Below are 16,855 nucleotides of genomic sequence, written 5' to 3' on the forward strand. Positions count from 1 at the left end.
AGACCTATGTACTAAGACGGTTATCACAGCTTTATCACAGTGAAAAACTGGAAACAGTCTAAATGTCTGGCTGGTGACTCAGTGGTAAAGAATCTGCCTGCCAATGGAGGAGATGCAAGAGACACGGGTTCAGTGCCTAGGCTGGGAAGATCCCCGGAGGAGGAAATGGCTACCCACTCCAGTATTCTTGCCTGGGAAATCCCATGGACAGAGGAGCCTGGTGGGATGCAGTCCATGGGGCTGCAAAGAGTTGGATGTGACTTAGCAACTAAACAACAAACAAATGTCTAGCTAAAAGGAAATGCTTAAATTAAGATATATACTGTCAAGTATTATGCAGCCAAATGCTTCATTTTCTTTCATAATGACATGGGGAAATAAACACAATGTAATATTAAAATATATTAAAAAGGATATAAAAATAAGCAAAGTACATACACATATTTTAAAAGCACAAAAAAACACTTGAAAAAGTTGAAAGAAAACATAAGAAAACTAACATCGGGAATCTCTGAATGACAAGATTTTACTTTTCATTTTGTATATTTTATCTTTCAATATCATAGAATTTTTTTTTTTTTTTTTGCCAAACTGCAAGGCATGTGGGATCTGAGTTCCCTGACCAGGATCAAACTAGTAGTACTTTCTGCATTGGAAGTCAGAATCTTAACCACTGGACCACCAGGGAAGTCCTTATCAAATAATGTGGAGTCCCTATCAAATAATAATTATATATTAACTTTTATTATAAATCAGGAAAAATGCTGAATGCAGCAAAACTAAGGAAAACTAACTCCAATTTTTCAATAAATAAATAGTAAAAAGTAAACAAAACTTCAAGAGATGGCAGGGATATGGTTACAGTTTAAGAAATTTTAGAGCCATCAATCAAATGCTGTATATAGACCTTGTTTGAATCCGGAAGCAAACAAACCCAGCAAAAGGACAATTATGATACAAACAAAAAGGAACTTTGAACACTGACTGGATTAAATGTCATTTAGGAAACTGCCCTGCATTAAATTTTTTAACATAACTATAATGTCAATTGTCACATCCGAAAGAGTCTTTATCTCTGAGAGATCTCACTATGTATTTCCAGTTATAGAGATTTTTATGCCTAGGATCCAGGTGAAAATAACCCTGCAAAAGGGGAGGTGTGGGTGAAATAAAAGTCCTAAGTTCAATAACTGCTGAAGCCAGTTGACGGATACATACAGATTCATGACCTGTTAGTACTAAAAATTTCAAGCATAACTCAGTTTTTTAGAAATACATTTTTATAGACAAACGATAATTCTTCTGATTTCTCCCCATGCAAACAGAGGGCTTTTCTTGAGAAAGCAGGTATAATCAAGCCTAATTCAAGGTCAGAGGATGAAAACTATCTTTCTACTGTAATTTTAAGAAGGTGACTTATGATAAAATCACTTTTTCAATTAGTCCTATCTTTACAGTGATCAAGACAATGTCAAAATTCTTCCCACTTAAAAGTTAAAAATAAAAACCCACAGCAAGGGCAAAATACAAAGTAACAATTTAGAATGCATGCAATTTGTTTTTTATAATACAGAAAATAGAGATGCTGTCAGTGAAATGAGGAACTCAGAAGTATTTTATACATTTTTACCTAAAAAAATCAACGCTATTAACACTCCAAAGTTATAAAAACCAAGAGTAAAGCACACCAGAAACAGCTGAAACTGGCCCCCCAGACATTCAGGAAAATTGCCTTTGCATTTACTCTCTATTTTTAACCTTATTCCCAATTACAGGAATAATTACTCAATTCTAAAAATAATTTTTCTACAAACCCCTTTCTGAATCTGCTTTTGCCTAGTAGCCAATTAGAAAACTGATCAACCAATTAAGGAGAGCTATCCCAAAACTCTGGCTACCTTTCATATTAAACAGGGAGAACAAAATATTTGCCTCTCAATTTCAGTAATATTATATCATACACTATCAAGTATAATTAGAAGTTCAGATTACTTTCATCAGATGACTCAACATCTTAATGTAATAACGTGTTCAAATTCCCACAGATACAATATGTTTTTGCAACATACTCATTTGCTTTATTCTTTTATCAGAAATGGATCTCAAACAGTCATATCTAAAATAGTTATGCCTGCAGCTTTCTAGCTACTTTCATATCTTAACAACAGCCCTTCCAACAAGTTAAGCAAGAAAATTATTCCTCTTTTAAAATGAGGAAAATAAGTTCAGATAAGTGAGCAATTTGACCATGATCACATTTCCATCCAGTATGAGAGAGACCTTGGACAGGAAGTCATAATGTAAATTCCTGACCAAGACTCATTGCACATCTGTTGGATATGACCAATCATGAAGGTTATACTGTATAAAGACAACTTTAGAGCACTACAGAAATTAGATAACCATCAATTAACTTTCTAATACTTCTTTCGAGTTACATACTTTTCTCTTAAACTATATTTGCAAGTCTGATTCTCTGATGGGAAGTGGGCAAGGAGAAAGCATGCAGTTTCAAGTTCAGATCAGTCAATCATCATCTGGTAAAAACTAGGCTAAAATGCTGCCTCGGAGATTAAAGTCATTTTAAAATGTAAATATTGAAATAAATCCATTATATTCCTTAAATACCACAATTCTCTGTGCTTAGGAGTTAAAACTTCCTGAGTTCTAGTATGACAAATTTTTGAAATTCACATTAATAGCCAAGCAATTACAGTTACAAATTCCTACTACTCCCTATTTGATCCAACAGGGTGACCCTATACTGTGTGTAAACAAAGAATGTTGCCTGCCATTCCAGTTCTTTAAGGATCAAATCGTTAGCCACAATAGCTGCTGATCTGTAAGTACACAATGAAAGAATTTAGGGCGACACATTCTGTGTTTTGGATTTATGGACCCCTAGGTGGGCCTTCCTGGTAGCTCAGCTGGTAAAGAACCCTCCAGCAATGCAGGAGACACAGGTTTGACTCCTGGGTTGGGAAGATCCCCAGGAGAAGGGCTAGGCTACTCTATCCCTTCAACTCCAGTATTCTTGACTTCCCCAGTGGCTCAGACAGTAAAGAATCTGCCTGCAATGCAGGAGACCTGGGTTTGATCCTTGGGTTGGGAAGATCCCCTGGAGGAGGGTATGGCAACCCACTCCAGTATTCTTGCCTGGAGAATTCCCATGGACAGAGGAGCCTGGCAAGCTACAGTCCATGGGGGAGCAAAGAGTGGGGCATGATTGAGCGACCAAGCACAGCACAGCAGCACAGACAGTCGAGAGGCCTATCTGAGGAAGAATTCCAATGACCTCAGATTGTTGCATCTTCCCATGCACAGGAAAGCACTAAAATTGAGATATCTGATCCAGACAACTTCAGTAACCTTTCCACTGACTGCACATATAGATACCAGCTCCTCCATTACCTTTGGAATGGTTCCTCAGAGCTAGCTGAGAGCCTATCTCCCGTGCTATTCCATGGAATAAACTCAACTCATGGCTCTTGTGTTGTGCATTTTTTCCCAAGTTGATAGGCCCATCCAGAATTAGCTATTTACAAGAGAAAAATAAAATAAAAAATCTTATTAAAAAACATTTTTACAGGATAACAAAAAGCTTAAATATATTCTTTCAAAGGGCATACTATTCAAAAGGAAGAGATGAGAGTAGGCTAGAAAGAATGACAACAAAATGTTCTTTCTTCATCAAGGAGAATGGGAATGTACAGAAAAAACAAGGTCAATCTGACTAGGAGGCCTGTGCAAGATAGCACAGTACAGATAAGGTATGTATCAGAGGATGCTAAGTCTTCATTTATTCATATGTAACAAACCACAACTTCATAAAAGGTACTTTAAAAACTTTGGGGACGCAGCAGTTCTCATTCACTCATTTAATAAGAGAAAAAAATTGAGGCCATGAGAAATGTCAGTGACTTACCCAAAGTCACCCAGTAGAGCAGGGTTTCAAACCCCTGTCTTCTCTCACTTCTCCTTTCCTGAAAAGGATATATCTGACAAGTCCCCAGGGGACTAGGTAGCTAGCAGAAGAGTTCAGAGGAGGATACAGAAGAAATAAAACGTTAAGCCCTACCTCCAAGCGTTTGCAATCAAGTTAATTACTAATTATAATTCATTCTTGTAATAATAATATAATCACATACCAGTATATAACTAACAGCCAAAATAAATGTCTCAGACAAACAACTACTGTGATAATCTCTCCAGAGAAAGTTCAAAAGGAGAACTACTTAACTCACTTAACTTCTATGCCTTTTATACTAACAGGTGAACTGTTCACGGTTATTAAGAATTTCCTGTGGTTCCAGCATAGGACTTGGTTAAAGGGGCCCCTGGCCCCCACAGCTGCCATTACTTTTCTGGAAATTCCCTGCTAATGTGACCCTATTTTCCTTCACCTGAGACACTACCTTTTCTTTCCTCTACAACCTTTTTTTCCCCTTACCTGTATCTGATCGTGGGCTTCCCTGACGGCTCAAATGGTAAAAAAAAAGAAAAAAAAAAAAAATCTGCCTACAATGCAGGAGACCCAGGTTAGACCCCTCAGTCAGAAAGATCCCCTGGAGAAGGGAATGGCAATCCACTCCGGTATTCTTGCCTGGAGAATTCCGTGAACAGAGCTCGACTGTATTCTACAAATCACCTTAAGAACACCCGCTAAAAACAGCATGGGATAGCAGAAAGAATATATTTTAGATAAATGACTTAAGTTACGACACTACTGAAAAAATGGATAAATGAGCTTCTCTGTGACTTCAGTCTCCCTACCTATAAAACAAGAGTGATAATTGAAACTATTTATTTTAATGGGTTATTCCAAGGATCGGGTGAGAATTTTAAAGAGTGCTTTATAAACTGTAAAATGCTCTGAGGCAATTCAACTCTAAGCCTTTAGATTTGAAATGTATCTTTAACCCTCAACCAAGTTCTTTGTATACAGCTTTGGGGTGGGGGTGGTGGGGGTGGGGTTGAATTCCCCTGGGGCTCAGCTATCACTCCTTTGCATAAAAGTAAAAAAGAAAGAAGTCTTCTGTTCTGAATCTTGGTCCCTCATTTACAAATTTTCTGTTCTTCCCCGGCTATTCTTTACTCTTGTACAATCTTAAAGACTCTCTCAAGGCCCAGGGGTAAAATTTATTATACACAGCCAAACAAGGGAAAACTCTGCAATTGAATCATCTTTGTTTATATTCAGCATCTTAACACAAAGTTTCAAGTTCTGAAAATGTTCTCTGAAATTTCTACTCGAGCACTACTTAATCACATTCTGAATAAAAATTTTTTAATTCAGGAAAAAACACTGTGTTCCATAAGTTAGAAACAGAAAAATTTAACAGATGTTATATAAATTCCATATTGTGACCACCCCCCCAAATCATAGAGGATGCAACTGTTAAGAACCCAGTTTTCAATAGCTATATTACAAAATACCAGCATGTTCTGAAATTCTGAAGTACATCACAAGTAATGTTACTAATCTGCGAATGATTTGTTGTTGTTATTGTTCAGTCGCTAAGTTGTGACCCCATGGCCTGCAGCACACCAGGCTTCCTGTCCTTCACCATCTCCCAGAGTTTGCTCAAATTCATGCCTATTGATTCGGTGATGCCATCCAACCATTTCACCCTCTGTCGTCCCGTTCTCCTCCTGCCTTCTATCATTCCACCGTTCAAATAAACAAGAGCAGAATCAAGACTTTTTTTCACTATTACTCCCCTTCACTTCCCTGCCTATATGATTTTTGGGGCAGAACGGAGTTACGGTTACTACCCTCCCAACTCAGATTAACTCATGGCGTATCTCAGCCATGCTACACCCTAGACGACGCATCTGGACATAGGTGCTCACAAATGCCATTCATGATGACAGGGAAAAAAACGCTTAGAACCACTGTGATACAGAAAGCAATGTTATTAAAACATGAAACTCGACTCACGACCATTAAGCCTGTGCTCCACAAGAGAAGCCACTGCAATGGGAAGCCCGCGCACTATAACTAGAGTAGTCCCCACTCGCTGTAACTTGAGTGAATCCACTCACAGCAATGAAGACACACCACGGCAAAAAAATACCTCAATCTTTAAAAAAAGTGAAATCTGAATAAGCACCACAGGAAAAACAGAAGTCTTCAAAATTTCTCAGGCAAGTCAGTTTCTTCTACATTACCTCTGCCAGGAGTACAAAGCAACAAAATACATAATATGTAAAAAAAAAAAAAAAATTCGCTTTTTTTAAAAAGTATAAGCTAAAACAAGATAGCAACCAGAACACATCCTCTAAAACTTCATTTACCAAGAAGATGCTTAATGTATCCCTAACTTGATTTGAAGCATCTTTATCATTGTTAAAATTTGAAAGTGCTGCACCTGCAATACTTGTCAGAGTGCAGTCAAGCATAAACCAGCTTTATTCTGTATTTTTACAAACTTGAGACTCACATCTGTGTTTTGACCTAAATTTAAAAAAGGAAATGAAAGTTCAATATGAAAATAAAGCAACAAAAAGATAACTTTCTTCAAACAAAAGCACTCAAGTTTGAAATGTTATAAACAAAACATAAGCCTTACTATAAACCTAAAAATTGGTTTTAGTTTAGAAAAACACACACTTTCTCAAGGAGTTGAACTTTTTTAAATTTTAAAAGCAATCACATTTATACTTTTATAATTCAAATACATACGTTTAAAAAACCACAAAAGTAAAAAAGGTTCTCTCTTCTTCTCAGAGGCTACCTCTATTTTAAAAAATCCTCATGTAGGAGCATTCCTGAGTGGCTTCAGTTCAGTTCAGTTCAGTCGCTCAGTGTGTCCGACTCTTTGCAACCCCATGAATTGCAGCACGCCGGGCCTGAGTGGCTTAGTGATAAAGAATTCACCTGCCAAGGCAGGAAACATGGGTTTGATCCCTAATCAAGGAAGATTCCACACGCCAAGAGGTCACTAAGCCCATGCATCACAACTACTAAAGCCCAGCTCGAGAGCCCATGCCCTGCAAGAGAGGCCACTGCAATGAGAAGCCCGTGCACCGCAACTAGAGTAGTCCCTGCTCACGCAGCCAGAGAGGGCCTGTGTGTAGCGAGGAAGACCCAGAACAGCCAAAATTTTTTAAATTAACAATTATTAAAAAAAAAAAAACCCTCGAGTAAATTTTCTAGGATTGCAAGAATATAAATTCTGTATATACTTGCTGAACTATGATTAAAATCGCATTTCAAGTCATTAAAATGTGACTTTTTTTACATAATTAAGACTGGTTGGTTGGCTATTTAAAGCCATGGTTCACCACAATATTATTTATAATGGAAACTACATTCATGTTCAATATTAAGCGAAAACTTCAAGTAAACCAGTTTATTCAAAATATCTTATAAAATGCAGCCAGTTAAAATCAAGTTTAAATATTTTCTAAGGCTATGGTAAAAAGATCACTATGTTGACCCCACTCCCACCCCTCAAAAAGAATACAAGCTTATGTGAGTATTACATCTCAGCTGTACCAAAGATGAATTTTAAAAGTTAAAGACTGGAAGGAAATACGTGTTCAGTTCAGTCGCTCAGTCGTGTCCGACTCTGCGATCCCATGAATCGCAGCACGCCAGGCCTCCCTGTCCATCACCATCTCCCGGAGTTCACTCAGACTCACGTCCATCGAGTCCGTGACGCCATCCAGCCATCTCATCCTCTGTAGTCCCCTTCTCCTCCTGCCCCCAGTCCCTCCCAGGATCAGAGTCTTTTCCAATGAGTCAACTCTTCACATGAGGTGGCCAAAGTACTGGAGCTTCAGCTTTAGCATCATTCCTTCCAAAGAAATCCCAGGGTTGATCTCCTTCAGAATGGACTGGTTGGATCTCCTTGCAGTCCAAGGGACTCTCAAGAGTCTTCTCCAACACCACAGTTCAAAAGCATCAATTCTTCGGCGATCAGCCTTCTTCACGGTCCAACTCTCACATCCATACATGACTACTGGAAAAACCACAGCCTTGACTAGACGGACCTTAGTTGGCAAAGTAATGTCTCTGCTTTCGAATATACTGTCTAGGTTGGTCATAACTTTCCTTCCAAGGAGTAAGTGTCTTTTAATTTCATGGCTGCAGCCACCATCTGCAGTGATTTTGGAGCCCAAAAAAATAAAGTCTGACACTGTTTCCACTGTTTCCCTCAGCCAACTTTTTCACTCTCCTCTTTCACTTTCATCAAGAGGCTTTTTAGTTCCTCTTCACTTTCTGCCATAAGGGTGGTGTCATCTGCATATCTGAGGTTATTGATATTTCTCCTGGCAATCTTGATTCCAGCTTGTGTTTCTTCCAGTCCAGCATTTCTCATGATGTACTCTGCATAGAAGTTAAATAAGAAGGGTGACAATATACAGCCTTGACGTACTCCTTTTCCTATTTGGAACCAGTGTGTTGTTCCATGTCCAGTTCTAACTGTTGCTTCCTGACCTGCATACAGGTTTCTCAAGAGGCAGGTTAGGTGGTCTGATATTCCCATCTCTTTCAGAATTTTCCAGTTTATTGTGATCCACAAGGTCAAAGGCTTTGGCATAGTCAATAAAGCAGAAATAGATGTTTTTCTGGAACTCTCTTGCTTTTTCCATGATCCAGCGGATGTTGGCAATTTGATCTCTGGTTCCTCTGCCTTTTCTAAAACCAGCTTGAACATCAGAGAGTTCACGGTTCACGTATTGCTGAAGCCTGGCTTGGAGAATTTTGAGCATTACTTTACTAGCATGTGAGATGAGTGCAATTGTGCAGTAGTTTGAGCATTCTTTTGCATTGTTTTTCTTTGGAATTGGAATGAAAACTGACCTTTTCCAGTCAGTGTACAGGATACGTGAAATATAGTCAGTGTGAAACATGTGTACAGGATTGTAATTTTTGTTGTTGGTTTTATATATTACTATCCTTTGCAGCTTTTCAATAACAAGCATGTCTCAAGGTTTTTTTTCTGTTTTTTTTAAAGGAGGGACTCTAGACATGCATATCCAATTTAGGTTTAAACAGAACAAAACAATTCATGAAAGTACTTCTAGTAGCATAAACTGACAGCTAAAACTGGGTTTACTTATTATAGCTCCTATGATTCTGTAAGACAAAAAGACTGGTCAACATTGTTGTAATATAAAGTTTATGAATTTTGGGTCAAAGAAAATTGAGTTTGAATCCCACAAGTCCCAAGTGGCTTTACCTTAAGCAACTTGCTAACCAGAGCCTGTTTCCTCCAGTGTAAATTGGAGGTGACAATGTCTGACTTGGAGGGCTGATGTGTAAGCTGAACATATATTATGTAATGGAAGTCAAGAGACAAGCCTATCGACTCCATGAACAGTAAATGTCATTGCTATTGAGATGCACACAGGTTAACTGTTTTAATTTCAGATTCAAATAATTTTCAGCCTTCTTTTCAAATCGCTCTGAAGAGCCCAAATTGATACTTAACTGTAGGATCTACTGCCATGTGCATACAATCAATTCAGATGGTTAGCCCTTGTTATGTGGACTGAAACATGGACATGAACGTAAGCACACACCAAAAGAATACCTTTGCTTATAAGCTTGTAGTAGTACTTGCCTAACAAGTTTTACAATCTTAAAAAAATTCTAATATAAGCTACAATATAACTGTCAGGAGTGCTTACTTTCTGCAAAATCTTTACAACTCACATATTAATATATCACCATTAATTGTCAATGTAGACAATTTAGTATCTTTTATTGAAGCTTTTGTTCTAAGTCTTATTAAACTATATGGGAAAAGATTTTTCAACATACTGCTTTTTACAGATATAGTTAAAGTTGATATTTTTCTTCATTTATTTATCCCATCAACAAGCCTACTGTTGCTTAATTGGTCCTCCCTGACCTCATGGGCCTCCCAATCAAATAAGCCAAATAGCCACAGACAACTGAATATGAAAAGGGAAGCAAAAGGAGCCACACAGGTTATTTACAAAAGCCAGAGATGGGTTATGATAGAGCTCTGCTAAAGATCATGTGTGACCAGAGCTTCCACAGATAAATATAGCTATTCAGGCTTTAAGACTAGGAAGAGAAGAAAGACAACCAGTATTTCTCTAGATTAAGTATCCTCCCCACCCCAAATCAAAGTGAAAGTGAAAGTCACTCAGTGTGTCCAGCTCTTTGAGACCCCATAGACTAGTCCATAGAATTCTCTGGGCCAGAATACTGGAGTGGGTAGCCTTTCCCTTCTCCAGGGGATCTTCCCAACCCAGGGAATCAAACCCAGGTCTCCTGCATTGCAGGAGGATTCTTTACCAGCTGAGCCACAAGGGAAGCCAAGAATACTGGAGTGAGTAGCCTATCCCTTCCCCAGCGGATCTTCTCGACCCAGGTATCCAACCGGGGTCTCCTGCATTACAGGCAGGATTCTGTACCAACTGAGTTATCAGGGAAGCCCCCAAATCAATGCATCAATCAAATTCAGTACTTTTAACTCATTTGCAAAGGGTCTTACAGTGAGAAATCTGTCCAGTTTATGATGATCCCATGGTAGTCCAAATATTACAACACCCAAATCAATGAAGAAAATGTTTGAAGAATTCAAATGAGTATATGAGCAGGTAGAAAAGTGATAGATTCTGAATGTGTGGAATGCAAGGTAATGCACAGGGAGGAGAAATTTACTTTAAACCTGGTAGGCTCTGAAAACTCAATACAACAAAGCAAGAAGATGCAGGAGTTTTTACAGAATGTTTCTTGAGGTCATCTACCAATTGTGCAACTTCAGGCACAAAGACCAAAAAACAATGAACTTCATTAAGGACTGGAAATGGGATGGAAAACATTATTTTGCCCTCAACAAAAAAATGGCTTACTAAAACTAAAGTACTGCACATAGTTCTAAACACTGTAGGGTATACTGATTAAGAGAACTGACTTGGGTTCAAATCCAACCTGCTACTCAGTATGTCTCAGTTCTTTCATCTGTAAACAGGGAGCAGGAACACCTATATCTGAGTTGCTTTACAGTTAACTGAAAAACATGTTAAAAGTTTTTAGCAGGAGACATACAAGACTTGTGTTCGATCTCTGGGTTGGGAAGATCCCCTGGAGGAGGGCATGGCAACCCACTTCAATATTTTTGCCTAGAGAATCCCCATGGACAGAGGAGCCTGACAGGCTACAGTCTATAGGGTGCAAAGAGTTGGACACAACCATAGCAACTGAGCATAGTCCAAACTATGGTTTTTCTAGTGCTTATGTATGGATGTGAGAGGTGGACCATAAAGAAGGCTGAGAACCAAAGAACTGATAACTTCTAATTGTGGTGTTAGAGAAGACTCTTGAGAGTCCCTTGGAGTGCAAGAGATCAAACCAGCCAATCCTAAAGGAAATCAACACTGAGTATTTACGGGAAGGACTGATACTGAAACTCTAATTCTTTGGCCACGAGATGCAAACAGCCAACTCACTGGAAAAGACCCTGATGCTGGAGAAGACTGAAGGCAAAAGGAGAATGGGCAGTGGACAATGAGATGGTCAGATAGCATCACTGACTCAGTAAACATGAATTTAAGCCAGCTCAAGGAGATAGGTGCTTTTGAGCTGTGGTGTTGAAGCAGACTCTTGAGAGTCCTTTGGACTGCAAGGAGATCAAACCAGTCAATCCTAAAGGAAATCAATCCTGAATATTCATTAGAAGGACTGATGCTAAAGCTGAAGCTCCAGTACCTTGGCCACCTGATGCGAACAGCTGACTCATTAGAAAAGTCCCTGATGTTGGAAAAGACTGAAAGCAAAAGGGGATGACAAAGGACGAGAGGGTTGGATGGCATCACTGACTCAATGGACAGAAGTTTGAGCAAGCTCCAGAAAATGGTGAAGGACAGGGAAGCCTGGCGTGCTGCAGTCCATGGGGTCGCAAAGAGTCGGACACAACTTAGTGACTAAACAAAAAGTACAACATGGCTGTTCCCTGGTCCAAACATCAAGAACTACTGAAGTAGGAGAATCAAGGTACAGCCCTACAGAAGGAGACTGCAAATTAGGGTTCTCCCATAAAAAGAACTGGTTTAAAAGAGACAGTAGAGGGGCTTCCCTGGTGGCTCACTGGTAAAGAATCCACGTGCCAATGCAGGAGACACAGGCTCGATCCTCGGTCTGGGAAGATCCACATGCAGGAGAGCAACTAAGCCTGTGCACCACAAGTACTGAGCCTGTGGTCTAGAGCCTGGGAACCGCAACCACTGAGCCCAAATGCAGTGACTACTGAAGCCCACATGCCCTAGAGCTTGTGTTTCATGAGAGAAGCCACCGTAATGAGAAGCCACTGCAATGAAGAGCAGCCACACTCCCCAGAACTAGAGAAAAGCCCAAGCAGCAATGAAGACCCAGCAGTCAACAAATAAATCAATAAAATTATATATAAGAAAAAGAGACAGTGCATTCAACAGTAATACAGACATGTTCAAGTTTATTCATTCAACCATCATACTGAGCACCTGCTTGGCAGTGAAAAGGACAGACAAGGTCCTCATTTTCCCGGAGTTTAATTTCTAGTATAGGAGACAGAATATAAAAACAAAGGAAATTCCAGACAGTGATGTTATAAAGAAAATGACAGAATGGTGAGATAATTGTGGAAGCAATCTTGAAGATACAATAGCTGAACTGAGACCTGAATGACAGGATGGAATCAGCTACACGAAGATCTGGGAGAAGATTGAAGCCACAAGGAAGAACAAGTGCAAATGCCCTGAGGCAAGAGCAAACCTGGCAAGTCCCTAGCACAATGCTAGTGCAGCTGGAACACAGGAAGAAACTGCTGTTGCCAGACTCCTGGGTACTGATCAAGGCATTTGGATACAAGGTGAGATAGAGGAAGGCAGTGCCCAGACCTCTACTGCCTGGCAAACCTTGAGAAAGGTAGGATTTTATTCTGAATGTGATGAGAGACTTTCAACAAAGGGGTGACACGATCTGACATTTTAAAGGATCCCTCAGGCTGTGGGAAAGGGGATGCACCATACAAAGCCAAAGTGGAAGCAGGAAGACCAGAGGTTTCTGCAGTAGGCCAGGTGAGATACGCTAAGAGTTGGCAAAGGTGGTAGCAGTAGAGATGGGAAGAAATGGACAAATCTAGAATACATATTGAACACTACCATTCAAGGCACATGCAGGTAAGTTTATGACTAAGGGACCCAAGTGGGTTATTAGTATATTTAGGATATTCTTTGCTGCTAAGTCACCTCAGTCATCTCCGACTCTGTGCGACCCCACAGATAGCAGCCTACCAGGCTCCGTCCCTGGGTTTCTCCAGGCAAGAACACTGGAGTGGGTTGCCATTTCCTTCTCCAATGCATGAAAGTGAAAAGTGAAAGTGAAGTCGCTCAGTCATGTCCGTCCCTCAGCGACCCCATGGACTGAGGCCTTCCAGGCTCCTCCGTCCATGGGATTTTCCAGGCAAGAGTACTGGAGTGGGGTGCCATTGCCTTCTCCGAGGATAGTCTTTAGTAAGTACTTATCCTTTGAAGCTGAGGTGCAAGGAACCTTGCTTCTCTTTTGGCACCACTGATAAAGCACTGGACTAAACAGGCACACATCCAAGACTAGTGTTCATAAAGCATATTAAGTGTATAAAGTAAAATCTTTTAGGACCTTACTGCTGGGGACCTGGACAGCTGGTCAACATTTGGGACATACAGGAGCTATGGCACAGAACTAAACCCTTACCTAAATCAAATCACCAAGTGAGCATAAGTTTTCAAACTTCCATAGTGTTAACTCAGGCTATCCTGTGCCTGTTTTCCCAAGAGTTAAACAAGCAAAGTCTTAGTTTGTCACACAATGCATATTGATTTCATAAATCTTATAATATCATCATGGGAGATTAGAGAGGAAATCTTTTAAAACCATGATTTTAATCATTATGGTTTGGCAAACATACAGCGAATATTCTATAAAAGTTAAGGTCCAAGAGTATCTATAAAAATTGTAATGTGTTACTCAAAAACGAAGTGCTAATATGTGAAAAAGTAGGTTACAGAAGAACATGAGGTATGATACCATTTCCGTATAAAATATCTAAATGCAAAAAAGTCTGGAAGGATATAAACCACTGCTGACATTCTGGTGGTCTCTGGATGGCAAGAATATCGATGACATTTTTTCTTTTTTTCCTTTATCTGCTTTAATCAACATTTTCTCCAATTATCACAAATTATTTCATATAAACAAAAATATTTAGGTATAGGTTAGCTTAAAAAATAAAAAAAGAGAAAGAACTTCAAGAAAACATAATTTCATTTGTTTCGATCAGCAGCATTCCAACTGTGGTATTAAGAAAAAAAGATCTCGATTGCACACGCTGAAGGAAGAAACCTGCTAGGAAGAGGTCCATTTTATACCACACAAGGACATAATATACCCTTCAAGGGAGTAGTTCAAATTCCTAAGACCTCTTCCTGGATTTGATAAATGACAATCAATTTAATACATAGCTCTCTTTCTTGCCTTTTGCTAAAGAAACACCTCAATTTAATGAATTCTCTGGAGGGAAAAAAAAAAAAAACTTTAAAAAAACTAAGGACAAAACAGAGGTTTGGTCTTCTGGTCTCATTCATGCGGTGGAAAGGCGCGGAGGGTGGCAGGGCTCGAAGCAGGCTACCCCAGAGGAATCTGCGTGGCGGGTCATCTAAAGTGCAAGGGAACACAAACCTGCAGGCTCCACAGACTGGCTGGGCAGTGAGAACGCCTCCTAAGGGGCTCAAGACTTCCCCTGGAAGGGCTTACGCAGTCCAAGTTATTCTACGCTGCCAACGGTTTCTGACAAAACACAATAACTGGAAGATCTCTTTAAACGTGGGTATTACGTGCAGGAAGCTCATCCGACTTTCTCTATGCAAAGCCAAGACATTCTCCTAAGGCCACATCCTCGATTCTGTAAACTAGGGCAACTGAAAACACCCTATTGACGCTCTCCAGCTAACGAACATCACTGTGGCTAAAATCCTAATACACACACGAACAGACACTTCGGAAAACTGGCTCTAATGGTAACACGGGACTTCAGGTACTCCGGTAACCAGTTTATCGCACTTTATCTGTTCCAATAAAGGGGACCACCTCTTTACTGTCAGCTCTGGTTCCACGTACTGAACAAACAGAAAAAGGGAATCCTTTAAATTCACAATACAATAAGGGCTAAAAGCTCCCGCTTTCTGGATGGCAGCTTTCTAGTCTCATCAATCACAACAAAGGACGCATCCCGGTGACTACATCAGACCCGGCAAGGGCTGAGAAACAGAGGTAAATGATTTAGTGAAGATTGCAAGGTTTGTGAGGGATTCCTTCCAGCTACGACTCACTCACTCTTTTTACTCCATTATACGCCTCCACCCGAGTTGACTGCTTGCCCTAAAAATAAAACCACCCGTGGCTACCGTCCACTTCCCTGCCAAGTCCCGACTCTGGTCTCCTGCAGAGAAAGCCAAATCTCAGGCTCTTCGCCGGAGGACGCGGGCTCGACAGCAGCGGGCTTCTCCCGATGCAGAGTCGCCAGCCCGGTCGGGGACCCCTTGAGCCCGAGAAGCAGCCCCGCACTGCCGCAGCCGCCGCAGCCCGCCAGAGCCCCCAGGAAAAATCGGGGCGAGGGGAAGGTGGGCCGGCAAACGGCGGTGGGAGAAATGGGAGACACTCACCCGCCCAGACAACAACCGACGGGGCGGGGAGGATGGGGGTCCGGACTAAGCCTCGGCAGAAAGACCGCCTGGAGCTTCCGGAACGCTGCGGCTGCTCGGAAAGCCGCTGCCGCCGCCGCTCCTGGCCGCCGGCTTCCTCCCCTCCTCTGTTTTGATTCGACTGACCACGTCACTCTAAGCCACGAGACCCGGATCTGCCGGCTCCCGCGGGCGGCGGCGCAACAGATTGCAGCGGCTCAATACCCAGGCAGCCGCCCTGCCGAGCATGCGCGCGCCCCGCGCCTGCCCAGTGGGTCCGGAGGGGCGGGGCGGCCGCGAGCGTCACGCGGTTCGAGGGGGCACGGAACGCGGGAGTTGCAGTTCCGGTTGGGAGGGGTGGGGCGCAACGTTGTGTGATGGAGAGAGCGAGGCCCCGCGTTTGTTGAAGTGGCCCGCGTAGGTTCTGTTTCGTGTGTCGTGGACAGTGTGTCTCCCTTTGCCTAAGCTGATGGCTTTCCTCAGCTGGAGTGTTTAGAATAGCGGGGGTAGTGGTGCCTAAACTGATAGCTTTCCTCAGCTGGAGGCTTTAGAATAGCGGGGTAGTGGTAGGTGGGGTCGCAAGGTGGTGTCTGATGAGACTTGTAGAGATTGTTTTGGATCACTCAGGCCCAGGTGAAAATTGGAGATCGAGATTTGGTCTTATATAAACAAAAGTATGACAGACGTGGCAGTTATTGATCCCCTGTCCCGGAGGCAGACTGCGCTCGGAAAGCTGGCTACATTCAGTTCAAGAGGAGTGTTACGGGAATGCAGGACTGATAGAGCGATAATGGGGAACTGGGAGAGGAAAGCTATTGTTAGGCAGTCAGCTCTAACCTTTGTTGCTTTGACCTTCGGGACTGAAATAAGGATGATACTTATGGTGTGAGAACCTCATTTCTCTCTAAACCGAGGTGATGCTTCCTTCTCTCTCATTCTGGCCTTCTTAAGTCTCCCCACTGAACAACGGGCCCGAGAAGTTTCCCACTTTGGGAAAACTTCGGACTACTCTTGTTTTCTTAGGTCCATGAATGGACAGGCTTTAATTAAAGCGAAACTAGTGGTTAAATGAAAAGTGTGAGTTCCAAAGATTTTACAGAGGTGCTTATTTGCCTATCGTGCAGGAGAGGTGAAAGTTAGCTCTAAGAAACTGCCTTCCTTATTCTGAGTTGAC

General features: G+C 41.3%; 1 protein-coding gene across 1 annotated transcript in view; it reads right to left on the minus strand.

The window, feature by feature from the left end:
- SMIM14 (small integral membrane protein 14) overlaps positions 1-15,878 on the minus strand; it is a 62,372-nt gene extending 46,494 nt beyond the window's left edge. The window contains exon 1 of the mRNA XM_068975164.1: positions 15,664-15,878. The gene's annotated coding sequence lies outside the window, so the exon portion shown is untranslated. The remainder of the gene's footprint in view (positions 1-15,663) is intronic.
- Between the last annotated feature and the right edge of the window lie 977 nt (positions 15,879-16,855).

The sequence above is a fragment of the Capricornis sumatraensis genome, chromosome 7, assembly GCF_032405125.1.
Source record: "Capricornis sumatraensis isolate serow.1 chromosome 7, serow.2, whole genome shotgun sequence".
NCBI classification, from domain to species: Eukaryota; Metazoa; Chordata; class Mammalia; order Artiodactyla; family Bovidae; genus Capricornis; species Capricornis sumatraensis.